Source organism: Oryctolagus cuniculus, chromosome 4 (genome assembly GCF_964237555.1).
Source record: "Oryctolagus cuniculus chromosome 4, mOryCun1.1, whole genome shotgun sequence".
In the NCBI taxonomy this organism is placed as follows: domain Eukaryota; kingdom Metazoa; phylum Chordata; class Mammalia; order Lagomorpha; family Leporidae; genus Oryctolagus; species Oryctolagus cuniculus.
The window spans coordinates 102,162,359-102,183,090 of record NC_091435.1 but is presented as its reverse complement, the minus strand read 5'-3'; the positions used below and the strand labels follow the sequence as shown (position 1 = coordinate 102,183,090).

At 43.2% G+C, this 20,732-nt stretch overlaps 1 long non-coding RNA gene and 1 pseudogene across 1 annotated transcript in view; both read left to right on the top strand.

The window, feature by feature from the left end:
* Window positions 1–20,732, top strand: part of LOC127482903 (uncharacterized) — a 370,681-nt gene that overhangs the window by 79,973 nt on the left and 269,976 nt on the right. The window lies entirely within an intron of this gene.
* Window positions 8,004–8,099, top strand: LOC127483052 (U6 spliceosomal RNA; annotated as a pseudogene).

Here is a 20,732-nt window from a genome sequence, read left to right as displayed (position 1 = left end):
CACAGAGAGGGAGATGAGAGTGAGAGAGATGGAGAGAGAGATTTTCTATCTACTGGTTCACTCCCCAAATGGGTGAGACGGGGCCAGGCCAAAACCAGGAACCAGGAACTCCATCCGTGTCTCCCAATGGGTGCAGGGGCCCATGCACTTGGGCCATCCTTTCCTGGTTTTCCAGGTACATTAAGCAGGGAGCTGGATGGGAAGTGGAGCATCTGGGACAGGAATCAGTGCCCAAGTGGGATTATGGTGTCACGGGAGGCTGTTTAACCTGCTGAACCACAATGCTGGCTCCTGGATTTCATTTTTAATGCTTAAGTTTCTTCAAGTGTTTTGTCCCTTAGGAAAGTGGACTGCCACGTTCCCTGTGGCCACCCTTATGGCTTATCAGTAGCCAGAATTACCCCTCCTTCAAACACCTGCAGAAATGATGATATTGAAAAACAAGCCTCTGTAATTTCTGCTCTCAGCTGATTTAGTTCTGAAGGGTCCAGGATCCACCAAGGTCCTGTCAGGGCCTCCTGTGCCCTGGCTGGTTTCCAGCTGGTAACTTTGTTTACTGAATGCACATTTTGTGCTCCTGGGCACTGCCCTAAGTGTCTGAGAGGCCTAATCTTGATTAATCCTCTCAACTCCTTTCAAGATAGCTATTATTATCCTTGTTTAAAAGATAAGAAAAGCAAAGACCAAAGTAATTAGACAACTAGCCCGAGGTTACCAGGCCAATTAGTGCCAAAGTTAAAAAAAATTTCTGAGTGCAATTGCCTGGATGTGAAATCTTCTGGTTGTTGTGAAAGTAAATCCAGAGCCTCCTAAAGGATGTGCTAATTTTTTCAATAAAAATTTCTCCTACGTTCTGAGTCTGTACATTTCCGGTCAGAAATCTACCAAAGTATCAGGATTTTGTGATAGACTCTTTCATAATCCTGATTGAAAATTTGGGCTCCAGATCAGCTTTTCCTGGTGCAGGAGGAAACATGACAGGAATCACCCCAGAGCTCAGTGTGAGGTGGTATTCAGTCTTTTAGGCTTCTGAGAACTCAGACTGCATATCCCAAATATACCTACCTTGTATGGTATACGATATGGAAAAGCTGACATTACGGGTCTGATCATTTGATGGCTTTATTCAGATGGAACAACACGAGCAGCATAGACAGCCAGGATGTGGCCAATCCAGCTGCAGCATCTTCACCCTCCAGGTACCACGTTCGCCTGGGATTCCTGAGGTCTTGGCTGGTCACACGGCGAATGTCTGTACCAAGGTAGCCAAATAAAGGGATAATTTACCTCTGTGATGAGTCTCCGTGATGAGAAGATCGGCCCCTGAATGTTCTGTGAAGAGGAAGCCAGGCCAAACAAGAGCCTTTTAACTTAGTCACCCCAGGGAGTAAATCAACTAGCAAATTTGGAAGAGAAAGGAGGAACATCCTATGTGTCTTTAACAAATTTGCTCATTATCTCTTTAATATTTTCTGGGCTGTGAACACTGATTAGTATATCAAATTAATTCTTGGAAGGTTTGCTTGACTGACTGAGTGAAGATCCTTCTAGGAAGAATAAGCAACTGGATCCAACTGGATCTCCCCCACACTCCATGTACCTTCTGCTGCGCTGCTCCTAACGCTGGCAATTTAGCAATCTGGTGTCTTGGCACTGTGTGGACAGAGGGTGTCTCACCCTGAGGTCAACCCTTGGAATTTGAGGGAAGTCTGAAATTGTATGGAAAAATGAACGTTTTTGAACAGCCAGGAATTTTTCTGGAGAGAGATAGAAGCAGAGGTATGTGTGTGTGTGTGTGTGTGTGTGGGGGTGGGTGGTGGGTGGGTAGGTGGGTGGTGGTGCGGGAGATCTCGTACCTCTCATCAGACTCTCTTGGTAACAAATGCTGATCAATAAAAAATTGGTCAAGGAATCTTTTCTCATTGTGGGAAAGTCTGTCCATATTTACTGAGCTCAGACTGTTCTAGATGTTTAGGATATATCGATGGACCACATTCAATGTCTCCCACCCCTGCCCTGTCCAGAGGATTAAATCCAAGCAGGTGAGGAAGACAACTGAAAACCACCCAGGGAGGTGGGTCAAGAACGCGCCTGTAATGGTGGGGAGAGAGCACTGCCTCTCTAGGTTGCTGCTCTCTGCTGGCTTTGTGGGCTTTGCTTTTATTTATTTATTTATACTTATTTCTTTGCATTAAAAATACATGTAGGCATTTCTCTCCCTTGAAGACAGTTGAGATTCCTATTGCCTTTTCTTTGTCATTCCACTTGATTACCACAGATGTCCAAGCTGTCCCTGGCTCACATGCCAATCTGTCAAGTGCCAGCCATGGCAAGCAGCACGAGCACTCGCACCACCCATCTGCACAAAGGAGGGAATGAAGGACCTGGTCCTTGACAAGTCCTGCAACTTCCAAAAATGACATTGATTTAGGCCACTAAAACACCCCAAGTGTCTTCATTAATAGGCCCTAGGAAACTACAATCAATCAGCCTTTTCAGTGGTAACAGGGGTGCAAATTTGTGTCTCACTTAATGTAGATAAAGATTTCAGTGTGCACTGTATATATCAAAAATGTAGCACATGCTGCATGCAGAGTTTTAGTGAATACGAAAAGCTCAATCGGTGAAAACCAACACAGCTCAGGCATTACTTCATTAACTGTCAATAAAGTTGTCTTTTATTTTATTTTCTAATGGTTTATCAATACTGGTAATTTGCTGCGGGTTATAAAAAGGAGGATGGGGTGAGAAAGGAATTTACATAAGTCCTGTTAACTAGGAAGGAGCTCAGTGGACTGTTTTGTTCTGCTACCTGAGGTAATGACCAGATGATGTGAAGGAGGGACTCTCCATTTCTCCCTAGACTACAAGAATCCACCCTCCATGAAAGAACATAGGTCAGGGTGCCTTTTGCTCTGGAAATCTACTGGTATCTTGATCAGGGACATTGTGCATTGTAACTGAACCCCCTTTCAAGAGTTCTGATTGAGGGGAAAATGGTTTTGTTTGATTTTATTTTACTTTCCCTGGTGATTGCAGCCAGTAGGAATCAAACGCAAGTCCTCATCTGCCTTAACCACTTTCTGTAAAATGCAGAGCAAACATAAATCTCTTTTCGGAAGCAGAGAAGGCTGCTTCACCATTTTAACTGAAAAGAACGAGTCTGGTCTGTTGGTGCAGTGCACCGAGGAAGGGCTCCTAACACTGTTCAGACCTGTACGGTCATGCACCTGTGAGCGGAGGGACATCCTCTTCCCTGAATGATATTAATGCAGTTTGGAAGAAACAGATTGATGATAATAAACTAACCACGAGAATTCATCCACTGATTGATATGTTCAATAAACACTTGTGGCAGGCTAATGTTTTAATACGTTAAGGTAGAAATTAACCTGTGCCTTATTTTATTATTATTATTTTCTTGCTTGAGCACACTCATTAGAAAATGGATGAGGAAGTAACGGTATCTTTCATTCATAGAGGAAGGACAAGCGGACTTCAGCGATCTTACGGCCCTGGCATTCTTGGCATAGGACGGTCTTGTCTTTCTCTTTCTCTCTCTCTTCCCCACTCTTCCTTCCCTTCATCCATTCTTCCTCCCTTGCTTCCTTGTTTTTTTTTTTTTTTTTATTTGCTTTTTTTTTCTCTGAGGCTGGTGTGACTTCTTTACACAGTCACTCCTTCTGGGGGATTTCTAGCCCCTAAAAGGACATGCACCTTTGATGTTTCCTGCCCCCTGCTCACATTCCCACCTCCTACAGGAGAGCACAGCTCTGGAGGATGGGCCACCTGGCTGATTTAACTAATTGGCCCAAAGGCTGCCATCTTGAATGCAAGGGAAGGAATCCGAGGGCCAGTGAGGGGAATAGAGGACTCCATCTCCAGTACCTCCTTGGGCAGTAGCAGGGGTGTCCAGCATGTGTGCTGTTGACTAATGACACGGGTGAGCTTTCCATTTTCATGCGTTACCTGAGCCCAAGGGAAGAGGGAGGAGCCCCAATAAATGACGGACGGCACTCCTTGCATTTATGCTGTGGAGCGATTTCTATTTGTGACACATTTGTTGAGTTTTTTTTTTTTTTTTTTTTTCGCCAGACCTTATGGTAGGCAGATGGATAGCTCTATTGTCTTCCCTCAAGGGAATCTGAGTCTAGTGAGGAAGGCAGACAAATTAACAGAGCCAGTAACACCACGGGAGGGATCCTCTTCTAGCAGTGTGAGCAAAAGGCAGTGAGCAAAAGTCAGGGACGACTGTATCTGCTTGGACCTTGAAGGGAGGGTAAAGGGAGAAGATGTGTAAGACCATTCCCGATGCGCAGTCAGTGTTTGGAGAGCCACAGAGGTGTGAGAAGGTTGGTATTTGCAAGGATGAGGCTGGAGGGCCCCCACTGTGAAGTGATGAGTGGACTCCCCTCAGCCCCCAAGGCTCTGGTTGGTGAATGTCAACAATTTAAACAGGATTTCAGATTTGTTTTTCCCTAAGGAGACGTAAACGCCTGAAATCCTATATCTCACATGTTAAAGACACTTGATATAGGATTTTTTCCAGCTTAACAGAAATAATAAAAAGGTACCATGGCATTGCTCCATTTTGTGGAGCTAAAAGGAATTTTCTAAATTATCATTAACAATAAGTAAATTTTAATCCTGATAGTATAGGACAAGCTGACTTATCTTGTCATTTTCTGTACAGCAAAGGATATTATAGAATTTTCTCATAAGAAGAGGCAATCAAGAATGATGTAGCCGAAAATGTGAATGCAAGCATTTAGAGAGTTTTGACAGATAATTAATACAAATATTTTGGTTTTTTTTCTATGTTTTGTATTTCTGTTATTTTTGGCTTCATAAAGTTGATAGTTAATGAGTTTTCTTTTCTCATTTTGAATATCCACTATCGATTTACTTCTTTATTCATCATTTTGTATTATTCTTAAAGAAGTTCTCACAAATTGTATAAGCTCCAGGTCCCCCTAAACTTAGGTCAGTCACCAGGTGGGAGTAGAGACTGCAGATGTAGGCTGGGGCCAGTCTAGAATGAAAGACCCATGGAGTGGGGGGCTGGTGCTGTGGTGCAGTAGGCTAATCCTCCGCCTGCAGCGCTGGCATCCCATAGGGGCACTGGTTCTAGTCCTGGCTGCTCCTCTTCCCATCCAGGAAAAAAAAAAGAAAAGAAAAGAAGAAAAAAAGACCCATGGAGTGGTAGAGGACCTGCACGTCCACCTGAAACTTCCCGTCCTCATCTTCACTAAGAGGAAAAAGCGACCAGAGAAGTCAAATGAGTCCCAGATGTCTCTGAACGTATTGGTATCAGAGTCAAGAGTGGGACCCTAACTCTGACTTCTCTGGCACATCTGTCGTCTTTACTTCCTGATCTTCAAAGAGCAAGCCTTGGGTCATGGCCAGAGTGACGAACCAACCAATTCATTTGTTTTGGCCAATATACTACTTAAAAAATAGCCCGATATCAGTATCTTTAGGTGCCACTTGCTCTCCACTTTCTCTTCGCTCCCACCACTCCCACTCCTTTCTCCTGAGTGACAGATGTGCTTGTCTTGTGTACAGACACCAAGAAAGTATCTGGTTTGTGGAACAGAAAGGTTTTGAGGCCGTAGGCTCCAGACACTCCCTTCCTGGGTAGCACTGCTAGGAGACATGTGCTCCAATATTAATCTTCCGTAACAACATCCATCAGCAGCTCTGGTATTTGAGTTCCTCATGAAGAAAAGAACAAAACCCATATTTTACCTGTCAGTCATCCTCAGAGAGCAGGGGAGCCAGCCGTGCTGAGAGGCTTATGGACATGTAATCTCAGACAGGGAAAGCTGGAGGAATGCAGACTCATGGAGAGAGAAGCCCTGCCTGTGACGACAGCAGGCCCGGTCGGAGAATTCCTTGGCAAGAGGCTGCTTGTATTTAGTTTTAGCCCTTGGCCACACCATATCTGGCAATTTAAGTTCCAAAGAAAAAGCAATATTGCAGGTGTTCTCAGAATAACAAGGGACCAAGAACTGGTATGTTTTCAGTTATGAAAGCAGCTAAAAATTCAATAACAAGGACACGAATCCAAACCATTACATTGTTAGAAATTTCTGGCTGATGCACGTAGGAAGCAATCTTGTTAGCTGCTAGCCAATCCACACTGAGAGACGACCTGAGAAAAATGGCTGTGCATTCAGCTGAGCTCAATTCTCTCCTGCCATCAGACGCCAAGCCTTTGCAAAGCACCTCAGAATGTTTTGCTTAAGTTTGTACCCAAGGACCTGGCATCCACCGGGAATTACAACCCCTCATATTGTTCTTATGTTGTTCTAAGACCTGACTACCTACCATGGGCTGTGCAGTTACTTTAGCAAATTCACATAGCAACATTGTGCTCTTTTCACTTCATAATTGAAGAAGTTGAGGTTAATATGATATCAGACTACGCTGATCAGTAGAGCTAGGACTAGCACTCAGAGCTGTCTGCTTCCAGGGTCACCGCAGATGTCTGCCTCAACACCAATGCTGTAAAGGAGAGCAAAGGGCAGTGAGCATGAAGGAGCAGGGTCTGTGGGCATCAGGTCATCACCCATGTGGCTGACTTATCCCTCTTAGTCTAGGTTCTATTGTTGGGCTTGGAGCCGATGACTGGGTGGCTGCTACAATGTCCAAGGACAACTTCCTCCTCAACCTTTTTCCTTCTAAGGAGACTTGGAGCACCAGGGAATGTGGCCACTGAGCCACCTTGTGTCTGTCTCTGGGGACTGCATCTTCCCCCACAGTCCAGCATCGACTATTTCAGGGACCCCCTGCATCATAGCCAACACCATTCTTGTACTCCCACCTGAAAGGCTTTGCATGGCAGCCTTACTTTTTAGCCTCACAGTCCAAGCCTCTGCCTACAAGGGACAAATCAGCTGCTGTTTTAGAATCTGATGAATGTCACGTGAGTTGCTTCAAAGAATTTAAAATAACCGGTACTAGGACTAGAACTGTGGCATGGCGGTTGAGCCACTGCTTGCCACACCAGCATCCCTTATCGGGAGCACTGGTTCGAATCCTGGTTGTTGTGCTTAAGATTCAGCTCTCTGCTAATGCACCTGGGAAGTCAATGAAGGATGGTCCAAGTACCTGGGCCCCTGCTACCACGTGGGAGACTTGGATGGAGCTCCTGGCTGCTGGCTTCAACCTGGAGCAGCTCCGACCATTGTGACCATTTAGGGAGTGAACCAGCAGATGGAAGATCTCTTTCTCTATCTCCTTCTTTCTCTACTGTTCTGCCTTTCAAGCAAGCAAACAAACAGAAATCTGTAAGAAACATAGAAGCGACAGACTCTAAATTCCAGGAGAAACTCAAGGCTCCGTTTCCTTAACACCCCACCATGGTATTGCAAAGAGAAGGAGCTCACACATGGAACCAAAGATAAAATTGACAGAAGTAACATTCTCCGAGTTCCTTTGAATTCTATCTTCCATCTCTATTTCAGTGATTGTGGAAACAGGAGAGAAGTGATTATGTAGTGATTAAGAGAGAGTGCTCTAAATTGGAGGCATTGATGTGAATCTACGATTTCTAAAGTATTTATGTGTGTATATGCAGGCAAGTGTCTTTAGGTGCCTCTATGTAGGTATATTGTGTACATACATATGTATATATGTGAGCATATATATATATATTTGCATATAATGTAGGTATATTTCTTTGCTCTGTTTGCTGAAAGGACATAGAAGCAAAAAATGCCCCAATAGCAATGAGTACACTTAGTACTCAAATATTGGTCTCTAATACCATTCTCTACTGAAAGAACAAGAGATCCTCCGAGAAATGTCTGAATCAAAGGCTGAGACAGGAGTAGTTCTAGAGGATCCTGGAACTTCTTGTTATGCTAGAAATAAGGAAGCATTAAAAACACGAGTAGGCTATGTCATTAGGAGACTTACTAGCTTGCCCAAAGATGGAACAAATCAAATGCCAAAATAAATAAATACCGTATAACCATAACCCACTAAAGAAAACAGGAGCGCTCACTTAAGCAGCACATCTACTAAAATTGAAATGATACAGAGAAGATTAGTGCAAGGATGACATACAAATTTGTGAAGCATTCCATATTTAAAAAAAAATAAAACAGGAATCCATGCCTTTGAATTAGTTTATCTAAAAAAAGACATGAATAAGTAAGCAAGTCAGTTGAGGAGAAGGGAGGCCTCCCTTAGCGCAGGATGCCAAGTGCTGACTAGTTAATGTGGAAAGACTGCTGCAGTTCAAACATTTTCTCACCATCATGATCAAGACAGATTCAGGCAAAAGTCGACTGGGAGATTAGGTGCAGGGGGTACGTTTTCATGAGGAGTTGGATGTCTTCATGTTCTTACACTAAGTCCCCACGGATTACTCCCCAGTGTCGAGGGAAATAATTGTGTCTGGATAGTGTGGAAACCAGACAACACTTTCATTACGTAAATACAGCAAGACCACCAGTGAGAAGCAAATACTGTTTACATCCAAAACGTGACGCTGTGAGAACACAATATTATTCATGAAGTATTCTGGGTGGAAACTCGTATCCTAAATGTGATCATGAGGCAACTTCAGACAAGCCTGAAGTTAGGTGCTTTCTAATTGAAAAAAAAAGAAAGGAGGAACTACATTATTGAAAATGTCGATGTCATAAGCAGAAAATCAGGGCTGTGAAATGTTCCAGAGTGAAGGAGCCTAAAGAACAAGACAAAGAAAAAAAGAAAAAAAAACCTGCTATAAAAGACATTTTTAGGTCAATTGGGAAAATTGGATTATGGATGTCGATTAGATTAAACTTTTATGATAATGTTAATATAATATCAGTTATCTGCTGAATCAAATGACTCTGCTTGGTTACATGAGAGAATCTCTCTTTTCTTAGGAAACACACATTGAATTATTTAAGGGCAGAAGGGCATGATGTATTCAACTTCCATATGGCTCCAGAAAAAATATTATGTCTGCTGTGTGTAGTATATAAATTTTATTTATGGGTACTTGGAGATGAGAGAAAGGGAGTGCAAACTAAAGCATGTAGGCTAAGTGTTAACAATAGGTGAGTCTGAATGAGGAACATGTCAGTGATCTGTGAACTGTTCCAATTCTTGTTAATTTTCTGTACGTTTGGAATTATTTACAAATGAAATCCTAGGCGAGGTGGAAGCCTGTGCACCAGTGTTGACTGCTGCAGTTCAAATTCGGGCTATTTCCCAGCTCTGGGGTCTTCAGCAAGTTGTAGGAATATAATTGCTCTGTGCCACTGATTCCTTAACAGGAAAATTAAAATAATAGTACCTGCCCCGTAGGGTTTCTGCAAGGTAGGAGGTAATGAAAGTGCTTATTATTATTGACTCGGATGACTTTTCATGAAAGAGATGCCAGAGCCTTGGGAGATAAAGCAGGAGCTAGGGTGAGGCTTGGGGTTGCAGGTACGGAGGCAGGTCCCTAAGCCAGCACTTAAGATAAGGGGTGTGAGGAGTCCCTGACAAGAGGACCGTTCTCATCATTCACAGCCCCTCTTCAAAGATCTGGGCCGCAGCATAGGCGGCCGTGTAGAGGGAGCGCCCTGGACGCAACAGAGGTGGTGGTGGCTCTGCTAACCATCGACTCTGAGAGCCAGAGAATCAGAAGCCTGGTGACCTTCCCAGAAAATCAAGTCCCAAGGGAATCAGACTGTTAGCGTGGGGGTGGCAAGGGAACATTTCCCAATTACAAAAGCAGCAGTGAAAACCACATGCTTGGTGCTTGGAACTAGGACAATTATAAATAAGCCCAGGACAAGTTCTCCACAAACAGAGGTTGCTTTGTGAAAAATCCTGTCAGCTAACATGGTGCTTCAGCCACAGCATCAGGTGAGGGGGGAGATGTTGGCAGCGAGTGGGAGAGGTTGAAGGCCAGTCCTGTGGTGCCCGCATGGCTTTCCTAATTTGGATGGTTTCTCTTGCAAGCTCCTTATTTGAAGACGGCTCAGGCAGTGTTATGATTAGAAACGTAATCCATTCCACATGTGTCTGGAAGCTGGGGAGGCCACACGGCAGGGTTTTCAGGGAGGATTGCCAAGGTGGCCTCCTGGAAAGCCACCTCACCATGACCCTGGATCAAGTCACGGTTTTCCTAGCCGGTCTCGGATAACAACTCCTGCTGGGGGTCAGAACAGCGGCTTGACTCTTGTCTTCTCTGTTCTTACCTGCCTGCAGGGCTGTGTGAGAGGAGGGAGGAGGATGGAGGATTTGTTTTGTGCCTGAAGTGTGGGGAAACATTGAGTGTGGCAGAAAGATACTTGAGCCCTGTGTCTTTCTCCTACTGCCTCACTTTGTCCTTGAACTTTTCAGTTGCCGTCTTGTGCCTCTGAGTCCAACATCCCTGCCTGACCTTGTCAGGGCCATGAGATGGGGAAGATGCCCTCTGCTGAAATTCTCTAGCTCAGCTACTTCTAGCTTTGGATTTTGGAAGGATCAGTTAGCTTTTCTGAGCCTTGGTTTTCACAGCTGCACGATGTGGGGATTCCTACTGGGGAGACCACAGGGAGAAGAGGAGTTACCATGTCTCAGCTGCAGGGCCCAGGCCTGGCTCTGGAGTGTGCCCAGCAAATGTCATTAGCGTCATGACGTTAGCTTCAGAGAAGAGGTGCGGCCTGCCCTTTCCCACTCACTGTTTTGCGGCCAACTCCTGGGTCCCAGCCTGGCTGTGTGTTGTACATGGGACCTGAAAGGCCTGTAACCTAGGGTACATGTACTTAGCTCTTTTCTATATGGCTTTAATGGTCGTAGTGCTAAAGCTTGCCTTCCCTTTGACCCTCTGGACTAGAGGGCCCAGCTGAACTTGGTCATTCCTAACATAATTAATATTTAGCATTTCAATGGCATGTCGGTGTTTAAATTGTTATCTTGTTAAAGCCTGCTCCCATCTGACCTACAGTTCCTTCTAATGGTAGAAGTGGTAAGACCGGTCACTTGAGCTGCTAGGAAACTCAGACACGCTTTTGGGTCCATGTCATGTAGATATCTTGTCAAATCAAACTAGATCTATGTGCAGTAGCTATTTTCCCATTTCCCCAGCTGAGCCTAATGCATTTATGGTTTGCCTCAACTCTTTTCCATCTTCTACTTATACAACAGTGTGCAGCACTGTTAAGTTCCTGTCTGATTTGAAATGCGGATACAATACCCTTCTTGTATATTGCTGGTCAGAAGTGCAGCAAAAAAAGACATTGTCTTAGACTCAGAAGAACTGATTTCAGTTTCACTGCTTACTAGTTCTACAATCTCAGTCAAGTAAATTCAGCTCTCTCAGCTTCAGTTTCATCTAGAAAAAGGAGATTAAAATAACTAAGAATGGGGGCCAGCACTGTGGCGCTGCGCGTTAAAGCCCTGGCCTGCAGAGTGCATTCCATATTGGCGCTGGTTCAAGTCCCTGAAGCTCCACTTCCGATCCAGCTACCTGCTAATGCACCTGGGAAAGCAGTGGAAGATGGCCCATGTCCTTGGGCTCCTACACCCACGTGGTGTAGGCCCGGAAGCAGCTCCTGGCTCTTGGCTTCTGGCTTGTGGCTTCAGATTGGCTCAGCTCCAGCCCTTGTGGCCATTAGGGGAGTGAAGCAGCAGATGGAAGACCTCTCTCTCTGTCTCTATCTCTCTCTGTAACTCTCTTTCAAATAAATATAATAAATCTTTTAAAAAATAACTAAGATGTACAAATGATAGTAAAAACGGGAGTCTGGTAAGCTGTTAAGTACATGCCAATGCCAATTTAATTTATCTTATTTACTGATTTTTTTTCTACTGAGCAGTTGAAGATTCTCAAAAGAGGGAGAAAAGATGATTTCTGCCTTCAGTATAAGGCAATTTTTAAGTCATATACTAGACATTTCCTTTTAGTCCTGCCTTCTCTGGTGGTAACTGTAGTTTAAACTTTTATGTTTCTTTGCTAATTTAATAATATGGCAGTGTCCTCTTTTGAAAGGACAAATGAGTCCATAGCTAGGAGAACATTGTGTGCTCCAGGGAGGAAATATGTCAGCGACATCTAAGGTGGCCTCTTATTGTTGGTATTACTCACCTGGATCATTTTAGTGCTGATACAGTAAGATCATCACAACCCAAAGTGGAACGAATAAATTATGGATGGCTGTGCATACTCATGCTGGGTTCCAGAAAAGGGCTGTGAATAGCCGGCACTGGAGCTGAACTCTCCAAAGGAACAATGAAGGCTGGTTGGAGCCCAGGGGAAAGGAGACCTAGGGGGATCAGGTTCCCACTGCATTGTGACTGAATGAATAATTCAGGAGTATTGTTTTGGGGTAGGTGTCCTTTTCAGCATCTTTAAAAACCTCTCTTTCTCCCACAGTGGGTTCACATAGCCATTCAATATCACGTCAAGGATTCTTTCTTGGCTGCAATGCTATGCAGTGGTAGGGTGAAGTGTGCGTTTCATGCACATTACAGCGGAATTATTAGATCAAAATTGTTACTGTGATCTCCATCACCAAATACTTGAGAAGCGTGTTTTCATTTCAGAATTTCTAGTATTTTATTCAGTTGATTTCCCATCTTCATTGTAAGCATTAGGATAAGAATAGGAAAATGAGATTCATATGTGACATAGCCATTCACCAGCTAATGTGCAGGCATTTTTGTCAATGACATATTTTTGAATGTCAAGCATTTTATTTTTGTAACCAATAATATCCTTTAGGGCACTGTTTAGAAAGCTTTACTAAACTTATTTATAGCTTGTCTTTTTCCAAAAAGGATTTGGGATGGTGTAGAAAGAAAGACGCTTACTAGGAAGACTAGATTAATAAAATATATATGTGTAAGGTGGTTTCCAGGCTTTCTCTTGGGAGAACAGTGAGTAGGGTACACCTTCCACCACCCCAGTGAGGAAAGAAGAATCCCAACGGCGTGCTTAAACAACCAAAGATCCCTAAACTGCTGCAGAGATGTCGAGGACGGAGATTTGTGTTGCTCTTGGAGGCGGAGAGGAAGGTGAGAGAAACACAGGAAGTCATGGTTGAGGCAGGTGAGTGAAATTCCTGAATGATGTGGGTTGCTTTCTTGGACATTTCCCTCCCTGTGACTCCAGCATTCCCTAGCAATCTATAATCATACAGCTTTCTCCATATGACTAATGCCATAGGTTTCTGGTGGTAACCAGGGTCAGAAATGAGCCTGTGATGTCAGAGGCAAGCAAGAGGATCCTGCACTAGAGGCAACTGGAGGCTTCATTTCTGGGGTAGAGTGATACAAAGACAGAAGATGAAACCTAAGAAAATAAGCAAGAAATAAACCCACCAATTGTAATGCTTTTTAACAGAGGTTTGTGGTTGACTTAGAAACTCTGGATTGGAATTTCTGGACAGCCATTGTGGAAAGCAAAGCACATATTTCTTATTCTCAGAGAGGAAGCTACACACTATCATCAAGAGATTTTTAGAATCCAGCTTCAATTATGAAGATTTTTTTTTTACAAAAGACTCCATGTAACATAAAAATGCCCTCTTTATCAGTTTTTTCAGTGACTGTAGAAGCAGATTTATGTAGCCTGATCCTTGAACTACCCCTCCTTAAAGCTCAGGGTGTGAAAGGTAAAGCACAATCCAGTGAAAAGAGCTCTGGGAAGGACTGAGCCTATCTGGCCCAAGTGTTACACCGCGTGTGGTGGTTGTCTATGGCCATTCTTGTTGATCAGTCTAAGCCAGGAACCATAGTGCCATTCCTCTTGCCAAAGCCTCTGTGACCTAATCCTGGCCACTGAGAAGTGACTGGACAAAATCTGGAAATTTCTGGGAAAGGTTTCCTCCATGTTAACTAGAAAATACAGGATGAAAGCACCTCTCTTTTTTTAGGGAGTACTGTTGTCTGTGGATGTACCACCATGGAATGAAACCAACACTGAAGATGACAGAGTGGATAAGGAGAAAAAACTCTTCTTGGGCTACTAACTCAGTCAGTCATGGATAGCTGCTAGGCCTGTAGTCCTGTTATATTTCCTTCTTGGTTAAGTCAGTTGGAGCTGGAAATTTTTTTAAAGATTTATTTATTTATTTATTTATTTTTAACTTTATTTAGAAAATATAAATTTCCAAGGTATAGCTTTTGGATTACAGTGGCTTTTTCCCCCAATACCTCCCTCTCACTCACAACCATCCCATCTCCCTCTCCCATCCCATTCGCATCAAGATTCATTTTCAATTATCTTTATATACAGAAGATCAATTTAGTATATACTAAGTGAAGATTTCAACAGTTTGCACCCACACAGAAACACAAAATGCAAAGTACTGTTTGAGTACTAGTTATACCATTAATTCACATAGTACATCTCATTAAAGACAGAGATCCTACATGGGGAATAAGTGCACAGTGACTCCCATTATTGATTTAACAATTGACACTCTTATTTATGACGTTTGTAATTACCCAAGGTTCTTGTCATGAGTTGCCAAGGCTATGGAAGCCTTTTGAGTTTGCTGACTTCGATCTTTCGACAAAGTCATAGTCAAAGTGGAAGTTCTCTCCTCCCTTCAGAGAAAGGTACCTCTTTCTTTGATGGCCCTATTCTTTCCACTGGGATCTCACTCACAGAGATCTTTCATTTAGGGTTTTTTTTTTTTTTTTTTTTTTTGCCAGAGTGTCTTGGCCTTCCATGCCTAAAATACTCTCATGGGCTCTTCAGCCAGATCCGAGTGCCTTAAGGGCTGATTCTGAGGCCCAGAGTGCTGTTTAGGACATCTGCCATTCTATGAGTCTGCTGTGTACCCCGCTTCCCATGTTGTTTCGTTCTCTCCTTTTTAATTCTATCAGTTAGTATTAGCAGACACTAGTCTTGTTTATGTGATCCCTTTGACTCTTAATCCTATCATTATGATCAATTGTGAACTGAAACTGATCACTTGGACTAGTGAGATGGCATTGGTACATGCCACCTTGATGGGATTGAATTGGAATCCCCTGGCACGTTTCTAACTCTACTGTTTTGGGCAGAGTTACAGAGAGGCAGAGGCAGAGGGAGAGGCACAGAGAGAGAGGTCTTCCATATGCTGCTTTACTTCCCAAATGGCCAAAATGGCTGGAGCTAAGCTGATCCAAAGCCAGGAGCCAGAAGCTTCTTCCAGGTCTCCCATGTGGGTTCAGGGGCCCAAGGACTTTTCCAGGCCATAGCAGAGAGCTGTATTGAAAGTGAAGCTGCCAGAACACGAACTGGTGCCTATATAGGATGCTGGCACTGCAGGTGGCCGCTTTGTCTGTTATACCACTGTGCTGGCCCTTGGGAATTGCTTTATTTATGGTCAGCAACATCTTGACTGATACATCTTTCAGTAATATATTCTTTATCTAAATGATGAAACAGAAATGAATATAAGGGAACAAAGGAAAGTAGGTGAGTGAGGTCATGACCCACCCCTTAGCTTGTCTCTCTAGTCAGCCTCATGCCTGCTATTCTTCTGTGCTCTAGGAATGCTAAATATGTGATTTCTGGCCATCACTCTTTTGCACAGATACTCCTCAGAACAGCTCCCTTATATTCATGAGTGAGTGTGCATGTGTACACATACACACACACACACACACACACAGACTCCTGTACCCTGGCAACTTCTGCTTAGTCTTCACTCTTTGAAGTTCATTCATATATCACTTATTTAGAGGTAGGGGAACTGTGTCTCCTTTTCCATATAGCCCTAAACCCTTCCCATTAGTGGTGTCTATGACAGGAAGTCTCTAAATTGTTCCCAATAATCTCCACTTCCTGGAGATTATTGTGTAGTCTCTTCCCTTTAATGTGAGATAGTGACGAAATACACTTGAATGGAATACAGCAAAAGGAATATGTAGATTTCATACTTGTGATGTCACTGCCAAGGTTAGGTTACAAAAAATACTATGGTTTTTGTCTCTGGCACCCTGTCTGACTCTCTGACTCTGTGTCTTAGATCATGAGTTGCCACAGTGAGCTCTCAGTGAGCTTGGAAAGCTCACTTAGGCTGGTAGAAGGCAACACAACAAAGCTTGGAAACGGACGACCTTTCATCCTCAACTTAGCCTTCAGATGGAACCATAGTCATGGCTTATAGATCGACTGCAATTGAATCTAAAGAAATTGAGATAAAAATGCGGTTTGTTTTTTTCAGATGTATTTGTTTATTTGAAAGATGGAGTGACACAAAGAGAGGGAGAGATGAGAGAGGTAGAGAGAGAGAGTAAGAGAGGGAGGGAGGGAGGGAGAGAGAGAGAGAATATGATTCTCCATTGGTTCACTCCCCAAAAGGCTGAAATGGCCAGGACTGGATCAGGTAGAAGCCAGGAGCCTGGAACTCCATCTGGTTCTCCCATATTGGGGGCAGGGTCCAAGCTCTTGGGCCATCTTCTGTTGCCTTCCCAAGCACATTCGCAGAAAGCTAGATTGGAAGTGGACAAGCTGGAAACTTGACCCACTGCTCTGATATGGGATGCTGATGTTGTAAGTGATGGCTTAACTCTCTGAGCCATGATACCAGCTCCACAGAATTATGTTTTAGGGTAATTTGTTATGCAGTTTAAATGATTCCCACAATATCTCTTCTTTAGATTCCACCAGAAATCTATACTTCCCCTATTATAACACATACCACTCTGTTGTAATTATCTGATATTTATCTGACTGGTTAGATTGCAAATTCTGTGAAGATGGGGCATTATTTGTCTTGTGCAATATGGTATTGAAAAAGATAACATCATTCTTAGTACATAAAATATAAGCTCACTGAATGATGATAGAAATTTGGACTCTATACATACAGTATATGGCACAAACATGGCTGTGGAAATAGGAAGTTAGATCAAATAGATGAGAACCATAGAGGAAGATAACAAAATGAATGCCAAATTATAAGATAATTGGTGGTCTTTCAAATGTGTAAACAGACTGAGTACCAACCAAGATGGTGCTAACACATAACATAATCTTTGCACATCCTCTCCTGGCTTCTAGTGCTGGTATCATGGTAAAACCGCTTGTGAGAAGAGAGGTGAAAGAACGTGGCCAGATAAGCTGAGACTCAGGATTCTCGGGCCTGCCTTCCTACTGGCCAGGCTGGTTTTGACTGGCCCTTCAGCTATTAGCACTTCAGCTCCCTTAAGAGGCAGAAGGAGACACTGAATCTTCTGCTTCTCTATAACTCTCTTCTGCCATCACTCACCTCGCACTGTTTGAGAGCAGGGCCCTGGATCTGTTTGCTTTCCATCTCTTCCTCTCTGAGGGGACACATGCCCTGTGGCACAGTGGTTTCCAAGCTGCGGGGAGGAAAGGGACACATGGTGTCCTGGGCCTATTAGAACTTGTGGTAATTTACGTAGAATGTATTCACCAGCTGCCTCTGCCTGGCTTGTTACACACTTTTGAAAATCTCTGAGGTAATATGAAATGACAGACCGGTAAATAATGGTCAACAGACCAGACATTCTGCTGTTTGATAAAATGAATGCAGTATAACCTAACTATGTGTTCTGTAGAAGCATGAAAGAAATAGCTGAAAAATAATCTGAGCAGAAAAATTTAACAAGTTGCACATTGCAGTAAAGCTGCTGTCACAAAATTTCCTGTGTTCCCTGAGACTAGGCTTCTGTACACACATGAGCTTCTGAAACGAGTAATCCATCACGTGTTGACAATTTCAAAGGCAATACTTGGAGGCAATTACCACATCACCAGCAGACTTCTATATCTACAAGAGATTATTGTCAATATCCCTGAGTGGTAAGAAACGCGTATTCCTCTACTTAGTTTATAGTAGATTCTTCTGAGATAACAACAACAATAACACTACTAACAATGATTATCTAATGTTCCAAAATGCTTTCTATCTGTCATTGCATTGCTCTCACTAGGTTCTGTTGGTTAAGCAGCACAGGTGTTCTAAAAGGAATATCTTTCCTGCAAGTTCACCTACTTGCTCATTCAAAGGACTCCCTAATCTGAGATGACCATGTGCCAGGAGACTCAATGGGGACACTGCTGAGTAAGACGTGATGAGCTCTTTCTGGGGCTCAGAATCTTGAAGGAGAGGCAGACAGGTAAGCAGGCAGGTCAGTGTTGTCAGGACTTGCTTTCTTCCTCCCTTATCTGGTCCATACCTGGTGCCAAGAGTGGAATCATTCAGTCCTTAGTGCAACAGAAAATGCCCCCCCCCACTAATAGTTCCATGAAAGAAAATCTTTTCTTTTCTTTATGTTGAAATTTTAATTATTTCCCAAAGAGACCCCAAATTGCAGAAATACAAGAGCGATATGGCTCACTGTTTAACAATGTCACTTCTCATGAGTATGGATGGATGGTCCTTTTACCAGTAAGAAGATCCATCTCTTAGAAGGAACTTTTACCTTTAGGAGTTCATTATATGAGATGTGAGAAGTTTTAAACTTCAAAGGAAGCTGGTGGTGAGCTGCAACTGCTGTGTACGGGTCTCTGAGAGCCAAATGTACACATCTCTTCCTGGCTCCGGGGTCAGTGAGGTAAGACCGGTGGCTGGAAACTGCTCATGGTGAGAGTGTTTTCAGCTAGGAAACTGAAAAACCACGTGGAACTTTTTTCCTCCTGGAGAGTCAGTTGTAAAACATTTACTAGCAAACCACTGACTGTAGCTCCCTACCTTCACCTGGGACTTGATTAAGTTGATGGATTTGCTGAATTATTCTGCATATGATATGCATAAAAACCTCTTAATTTGGGATTGAACATAATTACACAGACTGTATTAATTTCTTTCCCTCTCTCCCACATACATGGGTTAAAACTCCCTTCATTTGGCATGTAAATTTATGCAAACTAGCAAACAATTCAGGTTTTAAGCTGAGAACCCTGGAACATTAATAACACTGCATGCTTGATTATGTAGCTACCAAACCAACGCTCATTCAAAACCACCCTCCCACTTTGCCACCTACGGAAATACCCTGCTGAAATGTGCTTTTATTCTTTGATTGACAAATACCTATCTTCCCTCATGTTGAAAAAAGAAAACAAAAAGTCAAATCAAAACAGAAACACACAGATGGCTGGATCTTGAAGAGCTCGTAAATCATCAAGTTGAACACTCAATTCTCTTCTTCAGTACGTGTCCCCAACTTAGTCACTTCTCCAGAAAGATGTTCCTGTTCCTGTCAATAGTCTTCCTGTTTTCCTAGTAATCATGTTGGGAACTTTATTATCATTGAGTGCTCACTACAGAGGAGAATCACAGAGACAATTCAGCAAATATGCAGCGAACAGATTGAGGTTTTCAAGTTTGTGATCCCATGCAACAAGCAAACAAGTCTGTAGATGTTTCTGTAAAATGTTCACTTCTCTTTCACTGCCAGTACTAACTGAAGCCCTTGTTACCCCACCTTTCCTCAGCTACTTGTCTCATGCTTGTCTCCCTCCACTTTTCAGCAATTAGGCAGCCATCTTTAGCTGAATTGTTGGTGTAGTGAGCACTGGGCTTAGGGATGACAGGAACCAGATACTTTGCTTTCAAGATGGAGGAGACACAAATGGATGCAAAGCAATCTCTGTGCCATATGACAAGGGCTTTGACGGCTCCTAAAGAGACTATAAAGCAAAGAGGGGCGAGATTGGGACTATTTCAAGATGCAGAGCCTTGAACCGTGTTTTGTCATCTGCCTGTAATTCTCCAAGGGAAAATATTGCCTAAGGGGAAGGGACTAGTGTGGTGCATTATGTCTTGGACCAAAGCAGAGTCAGGAGAAGGATGCAGATTCTTTTGGTTAAGTTCTGACATTTTCACACCCTGAGTGACTGCAGGCAAATTACCAAAAGTCCTTGGGCCCTAGTGACCTCATTGCAAAAGGGGACCATATGATTTAAACCTTGTGAGGAGGACTCGTGGTGCTAATTGTAAATTTCTTGGGATGAGTCTGATTACACTTTAAATCCTTGGTACCTGCCCAGCTCAAGAGAACAGTCTTTGCAAAACTATGGATGTGAGAAATAGGCATGGTCTGTTTTGGGAGAGCAAATTTCCTTTGTAGCAGAAACACTGAGTGCTTGGGGATGGTGAAAGATGAGGCTGGAATGGCAGGTGGAGGAAAGGCCTGGAGGGCCTTGTGTGCTGTGCTCAGTTCTTTGAGATTTAACCTGCAGGTGATGAGGGTCCACTGAAGCATTTTTAAGGAGGACAGGGACTTATTCTGCTTCCTGCTTCTAAGCTGAACTTTGGTTTTTGTTATTATTCTCCTGTGCAGCACCGTCAAAGAGAAACAGAGCTGATGTTTGTTCAAGATGAAGACAGATTTTATTCAGATTCTGTAGTAAGGGAAACTACAGTATAACTGGAAATTAATTCCAGTAAAGCAAAAGATGGGAGACTTTTTAAACATGTGCTAAAGGAAAAGCACTGGAGGATGATGGCAAGTGGTGATGTTGGTTAATACACTATGGCTTCTTGTTTTGGTAACTGCTACTTTTCTAAGTTGGGCTCCTCCCACCCAAAGACGTTGAACATCATGATCCCTTCCATCATGACGATTATATCTTGAAGGGATGGCTTCTTGGTCCTCATTCCTGTGTTATAGAAGATATATCTCAACGGGACAGAGAAACAGTCCAGAGTGGCAAGTTTTCTAGGGTAAATACTCGAAGAGGAGACTTTAGGGATCTGTAGTTGGGTTTTGGCTAGTGCAAACAGTAAATTATTTTGTCAGCAGGCATTGTAGGGGGTTGGGGTCTTGCTAAGGAAAGAGCATCAGGC